At 39.1% G+C, this 19,858-nt stretch overlaps 1 long non-coding RNA gene across 1 annotated transcript in view; it reads right to left on the bottom strand.

Moving 5' to 3' along the window:
• Window positions 1–6,012: 6,012 nt before the first annotated feature.
• LOC108523822 (uncharacterized) overlaps window positions 6,013–19,858 on the bottom strand; it is a 19,943-nt gene continuing 6,097 nt past the window's right edge. The window contains exons 2-3 of the long non-coding RNA XR_001883901.1: window positions 6,816–6,939; window positions 6,013–6,062 (exon numbers count right to left, since the gene is read on the bottom strand). This is a non-coding gene — a long non-coding RNA (uncharacterized LOC108523822). The remainder of the gene's footprint in view (window positions 6,063–6,815; window positions 6,940–19,858) is intronic.

The raw sequence follows: 19,858 nt of genomic DNA on the forward strand, positions 1-19,858 counted from the left end.
GATCTCCAGGAACTGATTTTTCTCTCCAGGAATTAACACTCTCTAATGGTAGCATACTATAGGCAGCATACACAGCTGTTTTCAGAGCCTTTGCTTGTATTTTCTCAAAGTTAACTGGTAATTTTTGAAGGGCCCACTCACTCAGTGCCTATCATAATGCTTTGCAACTAGTAAATGGGGAACTGAATTGGCTCCTTCAATTATTTTGAGCGTTGTGCTGATAACCCCACATTTATTTATATGTCCATTTTCTGCTGGGCTAACTGTTGCTCTCTTATGCTCACAAATTAAATTCCTTGACCTAACTCATCATTTTGAAACTGAATTTATTTAATAAGAATAACAATCTATTTTTTTTATTTCCAGCCATTCTCACAATAACTGATTCTGCATTTATTCACATGTCCTTTTATTTAATATCTGATATCCTGATTAGAATGTTAGCTCCATAAGGCCTGTGATCATGGCTGTTTTGTTTCCTTTTACATACATTGGATAGAGTTCTTTGCACATAGAAGGTCGTATATATAAACGTGTACAACAACTGAGTGAATAAGTGAATGAAAAATAGACACATGCAATTTTTGTTCTTTTTGTCTTTCATACATTCCACTATTCCACCATTGTGGGTACAGCCAGGTCTCACCCACAAGTAGTTCATTGCCCAGTGGGAGAGATAAACCCACCTCGTGGCAATTATGACATAATCTGGTAGGAGCTACATTGAAAGTATAAGCAGAATAACGAGGGGGCAAAAAGTTAGGAAAATATAAAGCTGGATAAACAACTTAGGCCTAGACAAAAGACAACCAAGGAGTTTGGATGTGATCATCTTGTAATAGGAGTCAACAGAGCTTTTAAACAGAGAAGTAGTGAATAAACCTGGTGTGTTAGAAACAGAATATGCTCAGCGCTGCAGAATGTGGCTGAGGGGTAAGAGTTAGTGACCAGAAGCTGGTAAGAAATATGGTGCTTGGCATGGTCTTAGACTATGGGAAGTCCAGATGAGGAGATGAACCAGTCCAAATTTATTGTTGTTCTTCAGAAAGTGGCTCCAAGTGAAAGTCAAACTGTTTTTTAGAGTTAGCGTTGTTATTATCATTATTTTGAGACAGGATCTTGTTCCATCACCCAGGCTGGAGTGTAGTGTGTAGTGGCATGATCGTGGCTCACCTCAGCCTTGACTTCCAGGTCTCAAGGGATCCTCTTGCCTCAGCCTTCTGAATATCTGGAGCTACAGGAGTGCACCACCATGTCAGGCTGTTTTATTTTATTTTTATTTTTATAGAGACGGGGTTTTCCGTATTGCCCAGGCTGGTCTTGAACTCCCGAGCTCAAGCATTCCACCTGCCTCAGCCTTCCAAAATTTTGGGATTACAGGCATGAGCCACTGCAACTGGCCTAGAATCATTATTTTAAACTATAAAGGAATTAGCCAATACCGAGAACATAAGGTGGTATCTCTGACTGCACTGGCTTTGTACTGTATCAACTAAGCTAATCTAGAATGAATTTCCTAGAATTTCCTTTTCTGTATTGTGAGCCTCAGTGTTAGCTGCAAGAGAAATCTTACCCAATATTTGGAAGGTAGAAGTGAAGGAGCAGCCACATCTTTACACTTTGAAAGTTGGAGCTGGGTACCAGCTGTGGTGGAGGTGGTGTGCATTGTTACTGGGTCCACTGTTGGCCCGAGACAGCACCCTCACCAGAGCTCCTCCTCCAGACCTCTAGGTCTTGAGTCCTAGACCAAGTGTGGATGCAGCCACATGTGGAGGGAGCCAGCTTCCTCTGCAGGCCAACCACTGCAAGGAGGCTGGAGGCACTAAGAGGTGATCATGAGTTCTACTTGTCTGCCTGGATTCAGCATCATCTTCTTGCTCATCCACAGCCCGTCCACCCTCCCTCTAGGGATGCTATGCTCAACACTACACACAGAGATAGCAGCCTGCATGGGTATCCCCATTAGTGCCCACAATTCTACAAGAGCTAACTCTGTAATAAATCCCTTATTCCTTAGCTCTCCCAGCAGTTGTGTTTCTCGGGCCACATCATGGCTGATACATGACCTCTTTGCTCTTCATATTGTTTATATCATCAGGGATTTACTGAGCATGTCGTATTTAGGAGTCTGTTCCAAATAGCACTTTACATGGAAGATCTTACTTTATCTTCCTAACTATGCCATAAGCTGTGTTGTTATTCCCAATTTATAGATAAGAAAATTGAGGTTGAGCATGGTCAATAACTGACTAAAGTCACATAATTAATTAGTGGCTAATCTGGGATTTGAACCCAGGAGCATCTAAGCATTCTCAGTCACTGCCTAAGCAATTTCTTCCCTGAGAAGCACTAGATCAGGGCATGAAATGTGGAGCCAGACTCTTGGAGTGGAATCCCAGTGGTGCCACTTATTGGAGATGACTTTGGGCAACTTTCAGTGCCTTCATAGGTAAAATGGGATAAGAGCTCCTACAGCATAGGTTTGTTTGAGAGGCTCAGTGAGTTGGTATATCCAAAGTGCTTAGAAAAATGCCTGGCAAATAGTGCCATTACTGCTGCTGCTCTTCCTCACCCCTGATCCTCTCTCTGGCTTTCAGCACCTCAGGGCCTTCAGGCCACTGCCAGGTATCATACATTTAAGCTAACTCAATCTGTTCTTTTGTTCTAAACCAACAAAATTACCATATTCCATATCTCATTTCCTTGGATACCTGTTGTCTGCTAGATGTCTGAAAGTGCTGAAGCCATTTTAGTGAATTTGCCTTTGCTATTCTATTGTCTAGTTAAATTGGGTGCTTGTCAAGAAAACTAACACCTTAATCTTCAGCAAGATTAAAAAGTAAATGACATCAAAATGTCCACCTGAAGAGCAACACGAATTGTTAGAAATAAAGCTTGAGGTCACAAATGAAATGAACACTCTGATAGTTGATTTTTCAGCAAGGCAAAGTTTACTTTTGCAGAAGGGTGCTGCTCATTAGGTTGGTCACCACGAGATTACACTGAACAAAGGAAAGCAGAGCTTTATCCCTAACGCATTGGGCTCCTACTGCTGTGTCCAGTCTCCACTGGCTAGAGTTGGACTGCACAATCTAAGCTGAACCCAGTTGACTAATTTAAGTGCTGGGATGCAGTTACACTGGCGAGAAAATGGTTTTGGCCAGTGGTGGGTGGAGAGGGGAGGCGGTGATTTACAGAGTGAGTAGCAGATGTGGAATGTGGACTCTATAGATAAAGACTGAGAGGAAGGTTGTTTCTCAGGGCAAGAGAATACAGAGAGTAAGGGAGTCTGGCCTTGAAAGCAGAGAACAAAGGACAAGGAAACTTAAAGAAGAATGTCTTGCTGTATTTAACACTAATGATGAGAATTTCAAATAGGAATACAGATTGAGGTTTTTGACTTTATCAGGTATGTGTGTGTTAAGTGAGCCATTTGACTGCTGTGTCTGTGTTCCCTAGCTGCTTGAACTGGCTTATAGAGAGTAGCTAAGATACAAGTAGCATGATCATTTTAATTTCCACCCTTCCTTAGTAGCTCTACTGAAGTTATCCCAGCTCTTCAGTAAAGCTTTCCTTGCTGTATTTATCAAAAAGTCCTACATATAATAGGCAATTCCCTTCTCCCTTCTTTCTCTTTGCCTCCCAGGAGGTGTGCTTTTGTTCGTTTCTATTGTTATATTTTATGGCTTTTTAAAATTCCTGCCCTTTTAATATCAATTTGCACTTTATATTATTTATTATTGTGTGAGAGCTATTAATCATGAACCAATGGAGAGTGTGTGTGTGGGGTGTGTGTGTGTGTGTGTGTGTGTTTTAATGTAGGCTAAAGATCCACAGTCATTATTCTTGAGTCTTAGACATAAGAAATCTGGAAAGATATAATCTGTCAAAATTCCAGTTTGTTTAATTCTAAATTAGCACTGACATAAATCGATATAAATGAGGAAATGTGTGTGCATGTATGTGTGTATATACCTCTATTTTGCACATAAGTGACCTTTGTATAATAATTCTCTTTCATATGCTTGACCTTGTGCTGTAATTCTGAAAATCTCATAAAATTGAAAGGCAATTTGTAATTCACAAGAAAGAGAAATATGGAATAGATTTTAAAATACAGAAAATTAGAGAGCAAATGCAATTGTTTCACTTTCTTCCAAAGTACAAAGGTTACAAATGAGAATGGGAATTGTCCCTCCATTTATACATACACAGATACTCTGCTGTTTCTCTTGACCCTCCTAAGAATGATTGAGAAGGATTGTAATGCTGAGTTTCTCTGTGATCCTCATTATCACCTCACTTTAAAGTTACACTTTTGAAAATGTAATCACTTCCTCTCTCTTCCAAGGCCTATTTCCTCAAACCCAGTGCAAATGTATTTAAGAGGAAAGGAGGGAAATGCATCTTAATTTTTATCAATGTGAAACTTGTCAAACTGCTCAACTGCTGAAATTTTGCTTTCTAAGGAATCAAGTTAAATGACTGCAGGGGCAACCATGGGTAATATGGACTTTTTATTTTTTGGCATAAGTGGCCCCACAATTTCAAAAAAAGGCAGTTAAATGTATCACTGTGTCCATTGAACAATATAAAATTTTAAAAACAATCATTGGATGAAATTGTCTGAAAATATTGTAAAACATGTTGACCTAATATGCCTTTTGAAGTTGAGGATTAATTTCTGTTGCTGCCTCCTTCAAGAAGCTTTTCTTGCCTACACCCTGTAAAAGCCAGTCCTCCCTATTCCAGCGTCACCCATGGTTCCTCACGACGCAGGGCTATGCACCTGTCCTGTGGAGGTTGTCATGTTCTCCTACCAGAGCCCTCCTGAGGGCAGAAACCAAATCTGTTTCTCAATCCTACAGCCCACGCTGTGTAGGGCACATGGTTAGAACTTACCAAACATGAATGGAGTGAATGCAACACAGACTTGACACTTCAAAAAATACAAATGTACTTTGCTTTTTGGGGGGAGGAGTGTCATCATATAGGCCATACAAAGTCTGTTTACCCCATTGGAGGGTGAGCTTCTGAAATCCATATCAATGTTCAATTTTACTTCATTTCTGTGTTAGTTTGCTATTGCTACATAACAAATTACAACTTGTCAGTTTAAAACAACACCCAGTTACAATTTCACAGTTCTGTAGGTCAGCAACCCTCGTGAGCTAGACTGGAATCTCTGCTTAGGCTCTCACAAGACCAAAATCCAACTGGTGTCTAGGTCATGCTCTTATCTGGAAGCTCTGGAGAAAAATCTGCATCCAAGTTCATTCAAGTTATGGTAGAATTTGGTTCCTGGAGTGATATCTCATCAGATTAGAATTTTATAGGATTCACAGGTTCCAACCCACTCAACAGGGAGGGGATTATACAGCCACAAAGGTGATCAGGGGTTTGTCGTAGTCCCTTTTCTTATAACAGATCACCTGAAATGCAGTAATTTATAAGGAAAATACATTTATTTCTTACAATTATGAAGGCTGAAGAGTCTAAGGACATGGCCTGGCATCTGCTGAGGGACTTCTTCCTGGTGGGAACTTTGCAGAGTCCCAATGTGGTACAGGGCATCCTCACATGATGAGGGGGCTAAGCGTGCTAACATGCTTGCTCAGGACCACAGAGCCCTCTTTCTCTTCTTATAAAGCCACCAAGTTCATCTCCCATGATAATGTATTAATCTGAGGGCAGATCCGTCATGCTCCAATCCCCTCTTAAAGGCCCACCTCTCAATACTGCCATATTAGGGATTATTTTTCCACATGAGATTTGGAGGAGATGAATATCCAGGCCACATCAAGATTTACCCATCACAACTTTTTTTTTTTTTGCAATAAGTGCTGTGCACATAGTAAATACCTGGTAAATACTGAGGAATAAATGAGTGAAATGAATAACAGTAGAAGCCTTTGCCTCCAATAAAATTAGATATGGGGACTATGGTTAGAGTGAAGATGGGGCCACCTGACCCTTAGGTCTGACTTCTCACTTTCTCCTACCTACCTGCAAGTCCTCAGCTGCTGCCTCTTCCCATGCCTTTGAAACATTGATAGTCTTGACTAGAGAGTATCAAGAAAGAAGAGTGGCAATTAATAGATTTTATTCTAGAACATTTTGGTTATAATGTTGCATAGACACCGATTAGCTCTTTTCTTTTTTCCATTTTGGAAATGTTAGCATTTAGAATATTGCCCAGTTCTTAAAAATGCTTAAAAGTATTTTAAAAACTGATGGTATTCAGATGCTGAAAATATACATAAAACTACATTACATCCAATATCATGTGCCTTCCAGTGTGTGGCACTGATAATGCAAGCAAATAGGGTCCCCATTCCTGATGGAGGTAGCTGTGGATATTCAGGTAGGTGCTGAGTTTTAATTTCATCTCCAAAACCACCTTTAGCCTTGAAACTTGCCCATTCCAAAGATGCTTAAGTTAGATTTGAGTGAGAGATTTCAAATTAGGATAATAGCTGCACCAGATGATTCAGAAAACTAGTTTTATTGACTCTAAAGTGCAGAATCAATAATTCAGTCAAGATTCCTTACAAGCTTTATTCCCCCAGCACCAAGCTAGGTGCTGTCAGAGCAGCTATTATTTTTCAAAAATTATATATATGCTTGCACCAAGCATGGACCTGCTCATGGATATAGACGGAAGGCTAACTTGTGATATGTAATTTGTCCCTGGCCACAGGAAAGGCTGTAACTGTGCATGGGATGTGCAATTGTTTTTAAATATCATCTTCTCCTCTTAGCAGCTCAGCTTAGAGTCATCCCATCCCCAGTAACCACATTACTCCATAGCCCACCTGGAATTGTCACTCTTCTCATGACTGTGCTGCTCAGCTGGGTGCTAAGTTTCATCATCTTTGCCGTCTTCACCCATTTTCTGCTTCTGTTTGACACATCATGTGGAGAGCTGATAAGCTACATCTATAAAGAGAAGGTAATTCTATTTCAAGCATAATATTATGTGGCTTGGCCTTCTGAGATCAAAAGAAATCAGATAACTGGACGAGAGGAATTCAAGCATAAGTGTAAAATCTATTGGGTCTTTTTTTTTTTTTTTTTTTTTTTTATTTTTTTTTCTTTTCATAGGAATATCCAGTCATGGTCAAAAATTGGAGGGCCTTGTGCCAGTCACTGTATGAGATGCTGAGGTTATAGCTGTGAATTAAATAAAGCCCCTACTTCCAGGAGTTTATATTCTAGTGAAGAAAATATATATTACATTAAAGTGTTGCACATTTTATCATTGCATGGGTGCAAAGTGCTTTGAAGGAGAGTACAGGATGCTGTGAAAATGTATAATGGGGGCTCTACTATAGTTTGGGTGAACCAAGAAATGTTCCCCAAGGAAGTGATACTTAAGTTAGGATCTGAAGAAAAAGTAGCCAAAATAAGTCCAAAGAGAAGAAAAGAGCATTTGAGGCAGAGGAAACTTGGATCTCCAGGGCCAAACATATGTGAAAGCCACTCGTCTAGAAAGGATTTGGAACAATGACAAGGTCAGAATAGCTAGAGAAGGGGAAATGAGTTAGAAGTGGCACAAAAGAGGGCTGGAGAGAGAGACGTTAAATCCCACAGATCCTATTGCATTATGGAGTTTGGGCTTTAATCTCAGAGCAGAAGAAAAGACAGAGTCAGAATAGGTGAGGTTATGCTGCAGTAGCCAACTACCATCTCCTAAATCTTTGTAATTAGAAGAAAATATTGCATTCATTACTGACACTATGTGCATGATTCATATGCAGGGAGTATCAACGACACAGTTTTTCAAAGACCCAGGCAGTGAAGGCTCTGTCATTTTGTAGCTACACCTTATCTGTACCACTAATTATCCTTAGCCACCAAGGGAGGGGATAAGGGAGAGTGCAGGATTATATAAGAGATTTTCACCGTTTCAGCCAGAGACACATGCCACTTCCATGCAGACTTTTTTGCCAGATTTTGGTACGTGGCCATGTCTAACTGCAAGAGGTCCTCAAAATGCAGGGGAAGAAATGCAATATTTGATGGGCATTACTGTCTCAGCCAGAGAAAGCAATGACTGGTTATCAGCAAGGGACAGACATCACCTGAGTTTCTAAATGATTGTGAGGTAAACAACAAGCCTGATCAGTACAATGTCATTTTCCTTTCATATCAGGTTAATATCTGACTAATAAATCATAAAATGCCACAGATGGTGTGCATCTGGAGTAGAGTGAAGAATAGGAAAAGATTCCTAAAAATACACTCATGATCAGAAGGACAAATAAAGATACTATGTAACATGTGTGAGATAAAATTGTTTTAATTATCTTACCAATGGGATCTTATTCAGTCTTGGGGAGCTGTCTAGGGGTATAACTCAAGGCTCTGTCTTTAGCCATGAGATGCTCAGTGTTTTAAATCAATAACTTGAATAAAGACCTAGAAACTGTGCCATTGAAATTGTCGTGTAGATCTAAGGTAGTAGCAATAATGAAAGATCATGAGTTGAAGGAAGAAAAATCAAAGCTGATGTGGTAAATTTTAGCAGAGAAGACAATAAGAAGGTCTAGTATTGAGATCACAAGACAGGCTTGTTGTACAAAGGTAAAATATGGCACATGTAGCTTAGTAGCTTTATGTGTGAAGCAAATTGTTGGAAAAAATGTTAACCTTCAATTCAATGTGAGTTGAGTATGGACAAAAACTGGGCTATTAACTTGTTAAGATCAAAAGAGGGGAATCCTGAATCCCATCCACAACCCTCACAATGGTCAAACCAGAGAGCAGGTATAGTGGGGGAAAAAAAGGAAAAAAGCATTAAGGCTAACTAACTGTAGAAATTACAGTTGCTGGACGGAATGCACATCTTATGAACTTGGACATGTAGAAATAACAATGTAATTAATTAAATTGGAAGGTGGACAAGGAGAGTGATGTTAGAAAGAAGTGTAAACATAATTTAAGATAGACATAAGGTAATTTGGAGCAAGGTCAAAGGAGAAACCTATGTGGGTGAGAGAAAGGAAAATAGAGTGAAATGAAGCATGGCTGAGGAAACAGAAAGACTAGAGAGGGATATAGTGATTACCTCTAATCACTGAAGGGCTTTCAGGTAGGAGATGGATGAAATCTATTTGACCTTAAGGTGTAGAACTAGTGCCAGTAAATGCAAATTACAGGGAGGGAGATTTGGGCTCAATACTTAATAGCCAGACCTGTCCAAAGAAGCAAGGAGCTGCCTCAGGAAAGAATAAATTCCCCATCACTGGGAATTGGAAAAACTCTTGTTTTCAAGCAGAAAACAAAGAAAATATAGAATAATAATAGCTAACATGTAATGAAATGCTTACAAACATTGTGCCTGGTGCTACCTCACATTATGTCATGCAATGTTCACAAAAACCCTGGGATAGTCACTGTTATTCTGTCCATTTCATTGGTAAGGAAATGGGGGCTCAGAAAGGTTCAATGCTTTGGGGGAACCACGATTTAGCCTCACAAAGTTTGACTGCAGAGCCTGTTCTACTCCTCATGACAGAGGTTTTCTTCTCCAGCAGAAAGCCTCTTGAGCAAATTTAAGGATCAGAGACATAGGAAGTCAAATGATCAAAATTGTTTTCAATTCTGAGATTTCAAATAAATGAGGTAAGGACTGGGATTTGAAAATGTGAAAAGAGCAATCAAATTAATTTGGGCCAATAAAATGTAATCAATTTAACAATATTCTACAGTATCTTATTTGTCAAAATTAAATGCCCCAGGGGAGTTTCTCTAATATCTGTTAAATTGTATTTCCCTCCCAATTAGAGTTTCTGATTAAAACAGAACACTCTCAGTGTGAATGCCCCACCCATTCATTCCCTCCTCTTCATTCACAGGGGCTTCCTGGCTGTTCCTCAAAACCAGCTAACTCACTTCTGCTCTGGGTTCTTTGCACAGGCTATTCCATTTGCCTTGAATATTCTTCCCGAGTGATCTCCAAGGCCCCTTAATCATCCTTTCAAGTATTTGCTTAAAGTTATCCTTTCAATGTGTCCTATGTGCTATACAATATTACACACCCATTTTTCCTCCCAACATTCTTGGAACATACCCCTTATTTTCCTCCCTTTTTCTTTTTCTATAGCACTTCTATGGAAATTACTTCGTATTTTCATTGGTTATTGTATCTGTTGTTAGAATGTATATTTTCATGAGGAAAGAACTTTTGTTTTTGTCCAACCATATGTCAGTGGGCTTTTGAATGCAACTGGCACATAGTGGGTACTCAAAAAATATTTGTGGAATAAATGCAGAATTTGCTCGGAAGTTTGCATCCTGAGGCTCTATAAAGGAGTGGGGAGTTGACTCTGAGCAGTAATTCATTGTACCATCCATCCACCTCTTTGGCAGATCATCTTGGACAATTATAGTGAGAGAACTACGTCCACCATTGATAACTTTCATCCCTGTTAATGTTCTAGAGCAGAAGTCAGCAAACCTTTTTAATAAAGGATCAGATGGGAAATGTTTTAGGTTTCACAGGCTCTATGGTCTTTGTTGCAACTACTTGGCTCTACCATTGTAACATGAAAACAGTTACAGACAATTCATAAGCAACTGGGAATGCATGTTCCAATAAAAGTGTATTTACATAAACAAGCTTTGGGCTGGAAGTGGTCCACAGTCTGTATTTTCCAAACCCTACTCAATAGTGTCAGAAATTTTAAGCTAGATTGATTCAAATGTGAATATCACTTCAAATTACTAAAGTCAACAAATATTTATTGCTGTTTTCCTATGCAGCAGAGACTGTTCTATGGGCTAAGAAACAAAAGATGAACAAAATAGAACATGCTCAACTTATAATCTAGCAGTGAAAGAGAAAAGGAAGTACATAATTTATTGCAAAGGTATAGTACACTCTGTGTCAGATGGTATGTTATATAAATATAGCCATAAACAATTTGTAATGGTTAGGTGCTACCTGCTATGAAGAAACAAGGCAGGGCCAGGGAATACAGGGGTACGGGATGAAATGTGCTGTTTCAAATAGGCCATGAGAGAGGATTGCTCTGATAAGGTGATATATAAGCATGAAGACATGAAAGAAGTAAAGGAGTGAAAGGTGAAATGACTTAATTGAGGGCCATAAAGAAAAGAGTTATCCAGGCAGAAGTTCTAATTCAGAAGGCTGAGGCATTTCAGGGTGTTCAAGGGGCATCAAGAGAGGATGAGAAAGATAGCAAATAATATATAGATATAGACTGATTTTTAAAATTGTACCAAATAATATAGTAACCCCCAACCCTCCTACTCCCAAAACTGTCCATTTCTCTACTGCCCTTCTACATCCTACTGGAGGTAAAATTGTTAAGTCACAAAGGTAAACCCTCCTCATCCTTTTCCAGGCCTTCTCCTGCCAGCTAGAGACAGATTGCCAGCCGTTTGCTTTCAGTCTCTTTTATGCAGTATGGCAAATTATCTAAGACAGTAATTAATATAAAGATATAAAGAAAGTGTGAAGTGTTCCTTCCCTCAAAATAGATACTTTTGACAAAAGTTATACACCAAAACAAGAAATACCTGATGCTGGACAAGCTGAAATTAGCAAAGATGGGAGACTGGAATTGGTTAATCAAAAATACCCTTAGGTTCATCCTATCCTAAGTGCTTGGTTGGTGTAAAGAACTCAGATTTACACTTAAGATCTATCTCCCATTCTCCTAACTCCTGTGGTGACCTCGATTAAGTCATTTCACCTTGCTGGGAGTTAGTTTTGTCATCTGTAAATGAGTGGGTTGGGCTAGAACCAGAATGGCAACTATCTGCAGGAGTGTAGCTGTACTCAACATCTGCACTGATGGCAGAGAGAGTAGAAACTCACCATGGCTTGTTTTGTTACAGAACCCAGGCTGAGATTCAGAATCCTACTCAACACAAACTTTCAGGTAGCAAGGCCCAATCAATGACAGCTGGCCCTTAAAAGGAAGCATATATGACCCTTATGGACAAAATGGTCCCTAAGATTCATTTTATTTCCAAAACTAAATATCTAAGTTAGACTCTTGAAGATAATAATTAGCAACTGGTGAATAATTCTCCATTTTAGATGAGACAGAAATTTTACAAATGCATTCCTGGAGAACTTTTGATTTTTGGTAAACCTTCTAACCTAGGCAAGCTGGCTCTAGAGTTAATAGAATAAAACTACTATAATTTTTTTTGTCAGATCGTGAAGCCATATATGTGAAATTGGGAGTAGACTGGGTCTTAAAAATCAAAACGTGTCTGCATGGTGGTAAAAGAAATTGCATATAATGTTGTTAAAGTAGTGACTACTAAAGAAAGAGTCATCAGAAGATCAGAAATAATAGAGCCTTTTTATTAAATGATTGATACACAAATATAATTCAGCATCTGACATTTTCCTTATTGTCTTTCCAGAGTGGCTGTGGGCAGCTTATAATTCTTTCTTGCTGGTGTGAATCCCCAGCCCCCAGGGCCCATTTTGACCAGCCACATGGTACTCAGGGAGGAAAGCAGGCTGTCAGAGGCTCTGTTTACTGACTGTTATGTTCCCAGAGAAAGCTAATAGATCAAGTTTAAGGGCTCTCTGTAAGTTGGTGGCCTTTTGAAGTAATCAAAATGAGAGAGAGTGAGAAAAGAAAAACACTTTTGTTGTACCTTAACAAGGTCTAGAATTGGTTTTATTGGGAGTTTCCAAAGGCAGAGAGAAACTTTCTGCGTTTTTGAACTCTGTGTCCCTTTGAACCAATGATGCTATTCTCTAGAATGAACATTCATTGATTCCTGGAATCTTAAATACTCTTTATCCTCCCACAGTGTTGCAACGGGCAAGTCCATGTCAGGAGGAAACCGTCTTAACTCCTAAGCAGGCAGAGAGTCCAAAAGATGGAACAAATATTGTTTTCCTTTCCCTTTAGGTCATATTTGATCACTTCAACATCCACTATAGGTAGCTATCCCTGGGCCTCTTATCTCTTCGTCCTACCCTCTGCCACTTCCTGGTGATGGTGTAGATTCTCAGTGTCTGTCACTCAGCAGAGTTAGGTCTTTTATGATACTTTGGCATGAAGCATCTACAACACTAATGCGCTTCTACAAATATTGACCGTATTTCATGGTGTAACTTTGTTTTGTTTGATTGCTAACAAAATCACTCTTTTTTCCTTGTTTTACCAAAGAATCCCCCAGATCAGGGAGTAATAAGGAAGTGAAAAGATGCTGGAGGAAGGAGGATCCAAGCCTTACAAATAGGAGCATTGATTTGGGGGCTTTCCTTTTGCCTGAAGGGCGAGCAGATCTACCTTGATCCTGGTCTACAAGCAATTATGTAATATCACCCAATCCTATCACTCAGACCCTGAGGCCAGTAGTAGAATAAGGCTCAGAGTGAATCCCTTCTTTTGATGCAATGGCTTTTACATGCTGAGGGTCATATACTCCTTTCAGAGTCTGATGAAAATTATAGAACCTTTCCTTAGAAAAATACACAATTTCCTAGATTCATGTACTCCCTTGAGTATACTTGTAGAGAGCAATGAACTCGAGTTCGTGGTGGAAGTTTAAGAGCTACTTTCATTTATTAAGTCTTCATGTAAGTCACCAAAAAAGTTACCTTTACATTTTGTCTTCTTTGATGTTTCCTTTACCTACTTCTTTATCAGACTTGAGGCAACACGACAAGGAGGTTGAAAACTTTGAAGACAGAAATTCCTAGACTTAAGTCCTGATTCTGTCCTTACTTACCCAATGACACTGGGCACATGACTTAACTTCTCTGGCCTGTTTTTCTCCAGTAAAATGGAATAACAATGTCATCTTATGATGTCAATATTAAGAGTGGCACTGAGCCTGGCACAGCCAAGCATTTAGTATATGGGAACTCATTTCATTATTTCCAAAGAGTAAAATGGACGTGATTACTATTTCCTTTACTTGCAAAGTTGAATCCTTTCTTCTCATTTTTATGAATTTTAAATAAAATAGTGAGAGAGCTTTATTACTCTGAGCTCCTAAAATGCCCTACTTGTATTAACAAGTGAGTCTCAGACTCATACATGGTTCTAATCTCTTGTAACCTTCAGGGTTAGAGATTATCATTGACTCCTTTATAGGTGAGTTCAAAATGGAAGCACAAAGGCGAATTCTATGGAGGCAGAAAGAGCACTAATTTGTTTCAAGAGGGCTGGTGTTATCATTCTGACCCTTTACTTCATGACCTGGGGGAAGTCATATTACCTCTCAGAGCCTCCATTTCCTTGGGGTAAATTAGATATCATTGTGAGGATCCAAGGTGATAAAATATTACATATCGATATATTGATGTTATTATTGCTCCTCCATCCCCACTCCCATCAGGTTTATGGCTTTCTTGGAAAGAGTGGGAGCTAGACCATAGCAAATAGCTTCCAACCTAATTATGTCTTCCAGAATGATATTTCTAAATTTACATCTCATCATGTCCTTCCCCTTAACAAAGCCCATAGATCCTTTCAGGAAAAATACCATTCCCCCAAGAATGACACCCAGGACCACCATGACCCAGACCTCACTGCCCATTCTGGTCTCTTTTCCCAGCACTAACGTGGGCCATGCACAACCACAGGCCTCTCCTCAACACACTTGGCATTTTCTTCACTTCGAAAACTTTAAAGTACTCTTACCTATGGCATAAAGATTATGTTATAATTAGGTAACGACAGTATTTTTACAGAAAGGGATGCCCAGTCAAGAAAAATTTGAAATTCAGCAACTTGGCCTTAAGACCCTTGGTACAGATAAGGTATCCCTTATCCAAAATGTTTGGGACCAGAAGAGTTTCAGACTTTGCATTTTTTTTTTTTTTTTTGGATTTGGAAATATTTGCATATGCATAATGCCATATATTGGGAAGGAACCCAAGTGTAAATGGGAAATTTATTTATGTTTTATACACCCTGATACACATAGAATTAGCCCGAAGGCAATTTTATGTAACATTTTAAATAATTTTGTGCATGAAACAAAATTTGGATTGCGTTTGTACTGCAATCTGTCACGTGAGGTCAGGTGTGGAATTTTCTATTTGTGGCGTCATGTCAGTGCTCCAAAAGTTTCGGGTTTCTAATTTTCAGATTAGGGATGCCCAACCTACAGTAGAACAATGAGCCCTAGAAAATGGAACCTATCCTCCTCTCTTTCAAAGCTTGTTTATTGCTGCAAATAATCACCTTTTGTTGTCTGTAGGAGCATCTACTCTGTAACTTTAAAGATTCCTCTTTTCTTGGCATGTGAGGAACTAAGAGACTATTTCTCAAGGATACTGAGCATCGTCATTTTAGAAAGAAGAAAATGAGTCATGCTTCTTGATCAGCTGACCATTTGCTCTCTCTATATTATTAAAGTGATCATTGAATGATAGAATCACTTATCATATGAGATACGATAGATGCTAAAAGTAAGGTGTGATTTCTCCTTATAGCACCGTAGATCAAAAGTCCAGTCTCAAGGTGTCCACAGGGCTTCATTCCTTTCTGGGAAAATTGTTTCCTTGCTCATTGAGGTTATCAGAATTCATTTCCCTGTGGTGATAGAATTGAGGCTCGTGCGTTTTGGCTGCCGGTCAGCTGAGAGCCGTTCCCAGCTTCCAGAAGCCACCCAACCCAATAGCTCTTGGGCTGCAGAGCCAGTAGTGGCAGTTCAGAATACTTCTCGGGCTTCAAATTCCTCCAGCCTCTTCTTACATACTTCCTCTTTGACTAACTCTTCAGCCTTACTCTTCTACTCTAAAGATACTTGTGATAATTTTGGGCCTGCCTGTGTAATCCAGGACCATACTTCTATTTTAAGGTCAGCTGATTGATTAATAACCTTAATCCTATCTGTAAACTTAATTCCTTTTTCCATAGAAAGTAACATATTTCCAGTTTTGGGGATTAGGACATGGACATCTTAAAGGGGGCATTATTCTTCTTACCACATCTCCCAATGACTTTATTTTATCAAACAAATAAAAAAAAAAAACTGTTTGAAGATTTACTTTAGCTAGAAATGACCTCAATTGATGCTAGTTGGAAATGCGCACAGGGGTCATAAGATGGAATTGTTAACAAGGGACATTTAACACAGGTTTAGTCATTTTTCCTGCAGGTGTGACCTCGCAATGGCAAGCATTGGATGCCTGTTGTAAACAAGATTTTTAAGATCACTTAAAAGGCCACAGTAATTGGAAAGCATGACTTTATACCTGGAGGATGAATAAAATAAACTACTTTCCTCAGGTTACATGAATGAGTATTTGGGATAAATGTGCCTTGGGATATAATTTCCAGAGACAGCCTCGTACTCAAATTTTAAAAGTCTTGAACAACTTTGAGAAATAAAGAGTTCAGAAGACTGCTTCAGGTGACTCACAAAGTAGCTCTAGTGATGACAAAGGCATTGGTGTCAAAGATCGGTAGGAAGAGATTGAGTAAACTTGTTTTAGAAAACATGAGAGTATAGTCACTATAATTTAAAATTAAAACAATATATAAGAAATTCAAATAGGTATATATTTACATTTAATATACTTATAATATAATTTAAAATCATAGGTAGACAAATAGTTTAGAAATTTAAAAAAATAAGCATATCATTAGAAAAAGTGATCTTTATGCTAAGTATGGCCTTATCTGTGATATCTAGCTATAGCAGAGTCAACTTTATTTTCTAAATTACCTTTGTAGTTTATATTTGGGCTAAAAACAGGTGACCATAGTAAAAAATACAACTTATTTCCTTCAGATTTAAGAATTGGTGGTGTTGAATTAATCTTTCGAACTTCCATTGGAAGTCTTAATTCCTTTCCACATGAGATATGATATTGTAAGAAAAACAACACAAACAGAACAATCCAAACCAGACTTTCTTGTTCCTTTTACCTTGGATCCCCTTAAAGTTCTATAATTTTTGATATTCAAAATAAAAAATACCCTGGCTACCAGCATCTAAAATTACCATCTTGCTCACTAAACTCCAAGCCTCCATCTCTCCAAATAGATCATTATTTCAATCTCTTTTCCAAGCCAAAATTCAGAAGAAAAGCACTTTGTAGAAGTTAGGTGATATGTGTATTACCAGATTATTTCTCAGGGCATAGCTTTCTGTGTTTAGAGGGAAAAATTTGCGGTAGTGGAGGTAGTGGGATAGAGAGACCCAAAAGGGCTTGCTGGGATAACAAGGGTTAGTTACTAAACTTATGATTCAGTAAAACAGAAATACACCTAATTGAATGCTGCAATTTGTTAGGGTTCAGATCTCAATTGTTTTAATAAAGAAGCCAGACTGAATAATGTAGAATAAAAGGGGAGAGGAAAAACCACTTGTACTTTGGAGAAATACAAATTCCTGAGAATTTAGGGAGTTGCATGAGAGTAGAGTCTCATTTGGGAGAATCCCTCCATCTTCCCTGCTAAATTTTTGGTAAGGGCAACAAGCTGTTCCTGACATTTTTAACATTATCAAATTTATTAAGAAAAATATGGAGAGAACTAACATCTGCCTGCCACTGAGCATGGGGCAGAGTCAACCCATGTAGATGAGGGGACAGTGGATTCATTTGGTTATATACAGAATTAAACAATTATAAACATATAATTGCTGCCCCTTATAGTAAATCCTGGCTGTTCTGAGAACAAACAACACCTCCTCTTTGATTATTTGTAGCTTCTTGGCACTTGATTTGAAATGCCAGAATTTCAAGAGGCAGAGAAGGCACACAGAGATGTTTTATTCCATTTACCAGGATTGGGTTAATTCTCAACAAATTCCAGTATTTATAAAACTTAATTTCATGTGCACCCATTTACAAGAAATTCGATCTGCACCTACTGCAAAGGAGGTTTAAATGTCAAGTACCATATTACCACTTTCTTGCTGGAAATGACAAGGCTGCTGGAAGACTGATAATAGGTCTGGTAGTTATATTTTATTATGCCTGATGCAAAAAAAATTAAATAGACCAATTGAAAAATGAAGCTGTTGCAAGTTGATCTCTGTGGAATCACTAAAATGCAGGAGAAAAAAATACCAAAAGCACAAATTAAATTTAAGATAATCAGCCCTGTGGCTTATCCTCTGTGGATTCTCTAATCTAGCTCTGCCTAATTGCATTCTTTGTATGGCATATTATTTTGTTTTCCCACTGGTGTTTTTTTTTTTAATTTTAAGTTTGGGGAGTGCATAATATAATCACTACCTCTTTATGTTATAAAATGTCATGATTTTGAAAAGGAAAATTTCATAGGCTATGTAATGTCAATCATCTCTCTTTATGAGACTGTGTGCCATTCATTTTGTTTAAAACAGGCTTGGGGAAAATATCCTTTATTTTGAGAGCAGTTGGTTTTTAAACCACATATCCACCTAATTTGCATAGGAGTGTAGTTAAAGGATGTTGACACATTTGGGAGTGGAATTGTGCTCTGTCCAAATGTGGCTGTTTTATATTCCAATTATATCCTTCCAAATATCTAAACAGAATTATATAGGAGCCACTCCCCCGCTTTCACACTCATAGAAACTCTCACACATGTTCACATTTTCACATTTGTAGACAAGTTTAGACTTCAGATATGGGCATGGCCTCTCAACTTCTTCCATTCCTTTAAAGCCCAAGTAATGCAATAATTAACACTCTACGGAAGCTTCCTTAGACCTCAGACCCTTATAAGTTATATGTATTTCATGAAATGACCTAGCCTGGCAGCTCTGGTTGTCCGGAGCCGTGAGGCCCGGAAATTGCCGCGGCCTCTGTTGCTTAAGCTCCGCATTGCGGAGACAAGATGGCGCACTTCCTGGTTCTTCATAATCAACTTTTCCCATGCGCGCGAACTTTTCCCGCACACGCGTAGATAACTTCCCGCGCCCGGGAAAGACTAAGTCTACCGAGCATGCGCCTGGTGACATCTCTCATTATTCTCCTCCCTGCCTGCTCTGCCGCACTTCCTCTTCCCTGCCAGCCTATATAAGGCATTGCACCGCCGCCATTAAACGAGACTTGATCAGGATACTGTCTTGTCTCCATTTCTTGTGTGTCTTGTCTCTCTAAATTCCCACCCCTCCTCCAAGGTCTGTGTTAACGATCCCACTGGACGGGACACGTGGCGCCCAAATGCGGGGCTTGGATACGAGGGAACTACATGAGGAAGAGGGTGCATAGAAAGGCCTGCGACTAAAGTGAAAGAAAAATCCCTCCGACCGTCGCGGGAGCCTACTGCGTCGGAGTTGAGGGTAAGTTACGCGCCCAAAATGGGACAAGAATTAAGCCAGCATCAAATCTACGTAGGACAATTAAAAGAGGCTTTAAAGACACGGGGAGTAAAGGTTAAAAGTGGTGACTTATTTAGATTTTTTGATTTTGTGAAAGATACCTGCCCTTGGTTCCCACAGGAAGGAACCATTGATATAAAAAGATGGCGGAGGGTGGGAGACGCCTTTCAAGATTATTATAATACCTTTGGGCCAGAAAAAATTCCTGTAACCGCCTTTTCTTATTGGAATTTAATCAAGGATCTAATAGATAAAAAGGAGGCCGATCCACAAGTAATGGCTGCGGTCGCCCAGACTGAGGAGATTTTAAAGGTCAGTTCTCAGACCGACCTCGGGAGCCCCCCGCCAGACAAAGAAGTAGATCTTATTTCTCTTGAAAGTGATGACGAGGGGGCCAAGGCTCCTTCTGTAAAAGACAAAGTGATGCTAGGCGAGAAAAGGCCCAAAAAATACCCAATTCTGCAAACATCACAAAAAGATAAAAGTAACGACAATCCTGACCTTTCAGATGTAAATTGGGATGACTTAGAGGAAGAGGCAGCTAGATATCATAATCCTAACTGGCCTCCCTTTTTTTCGC

The sequence above is a fragment of the Rhinopithecus bieti genome, unplaced genomic scaffold, assembly GCF_001698545.2.
Source record: "Rhinopithecus bieti isolate Rb0 unplaced genomic scaffold, ASM169854v2 scaffold_76550, whole genome shotgun sequence".
Lineage (NCBI taxonomy): Eukaryota > Metazoa > Chordata > Mammalia > Primates > Cercopithecidae > Rhinopithecus > Rhinopithecus bieti.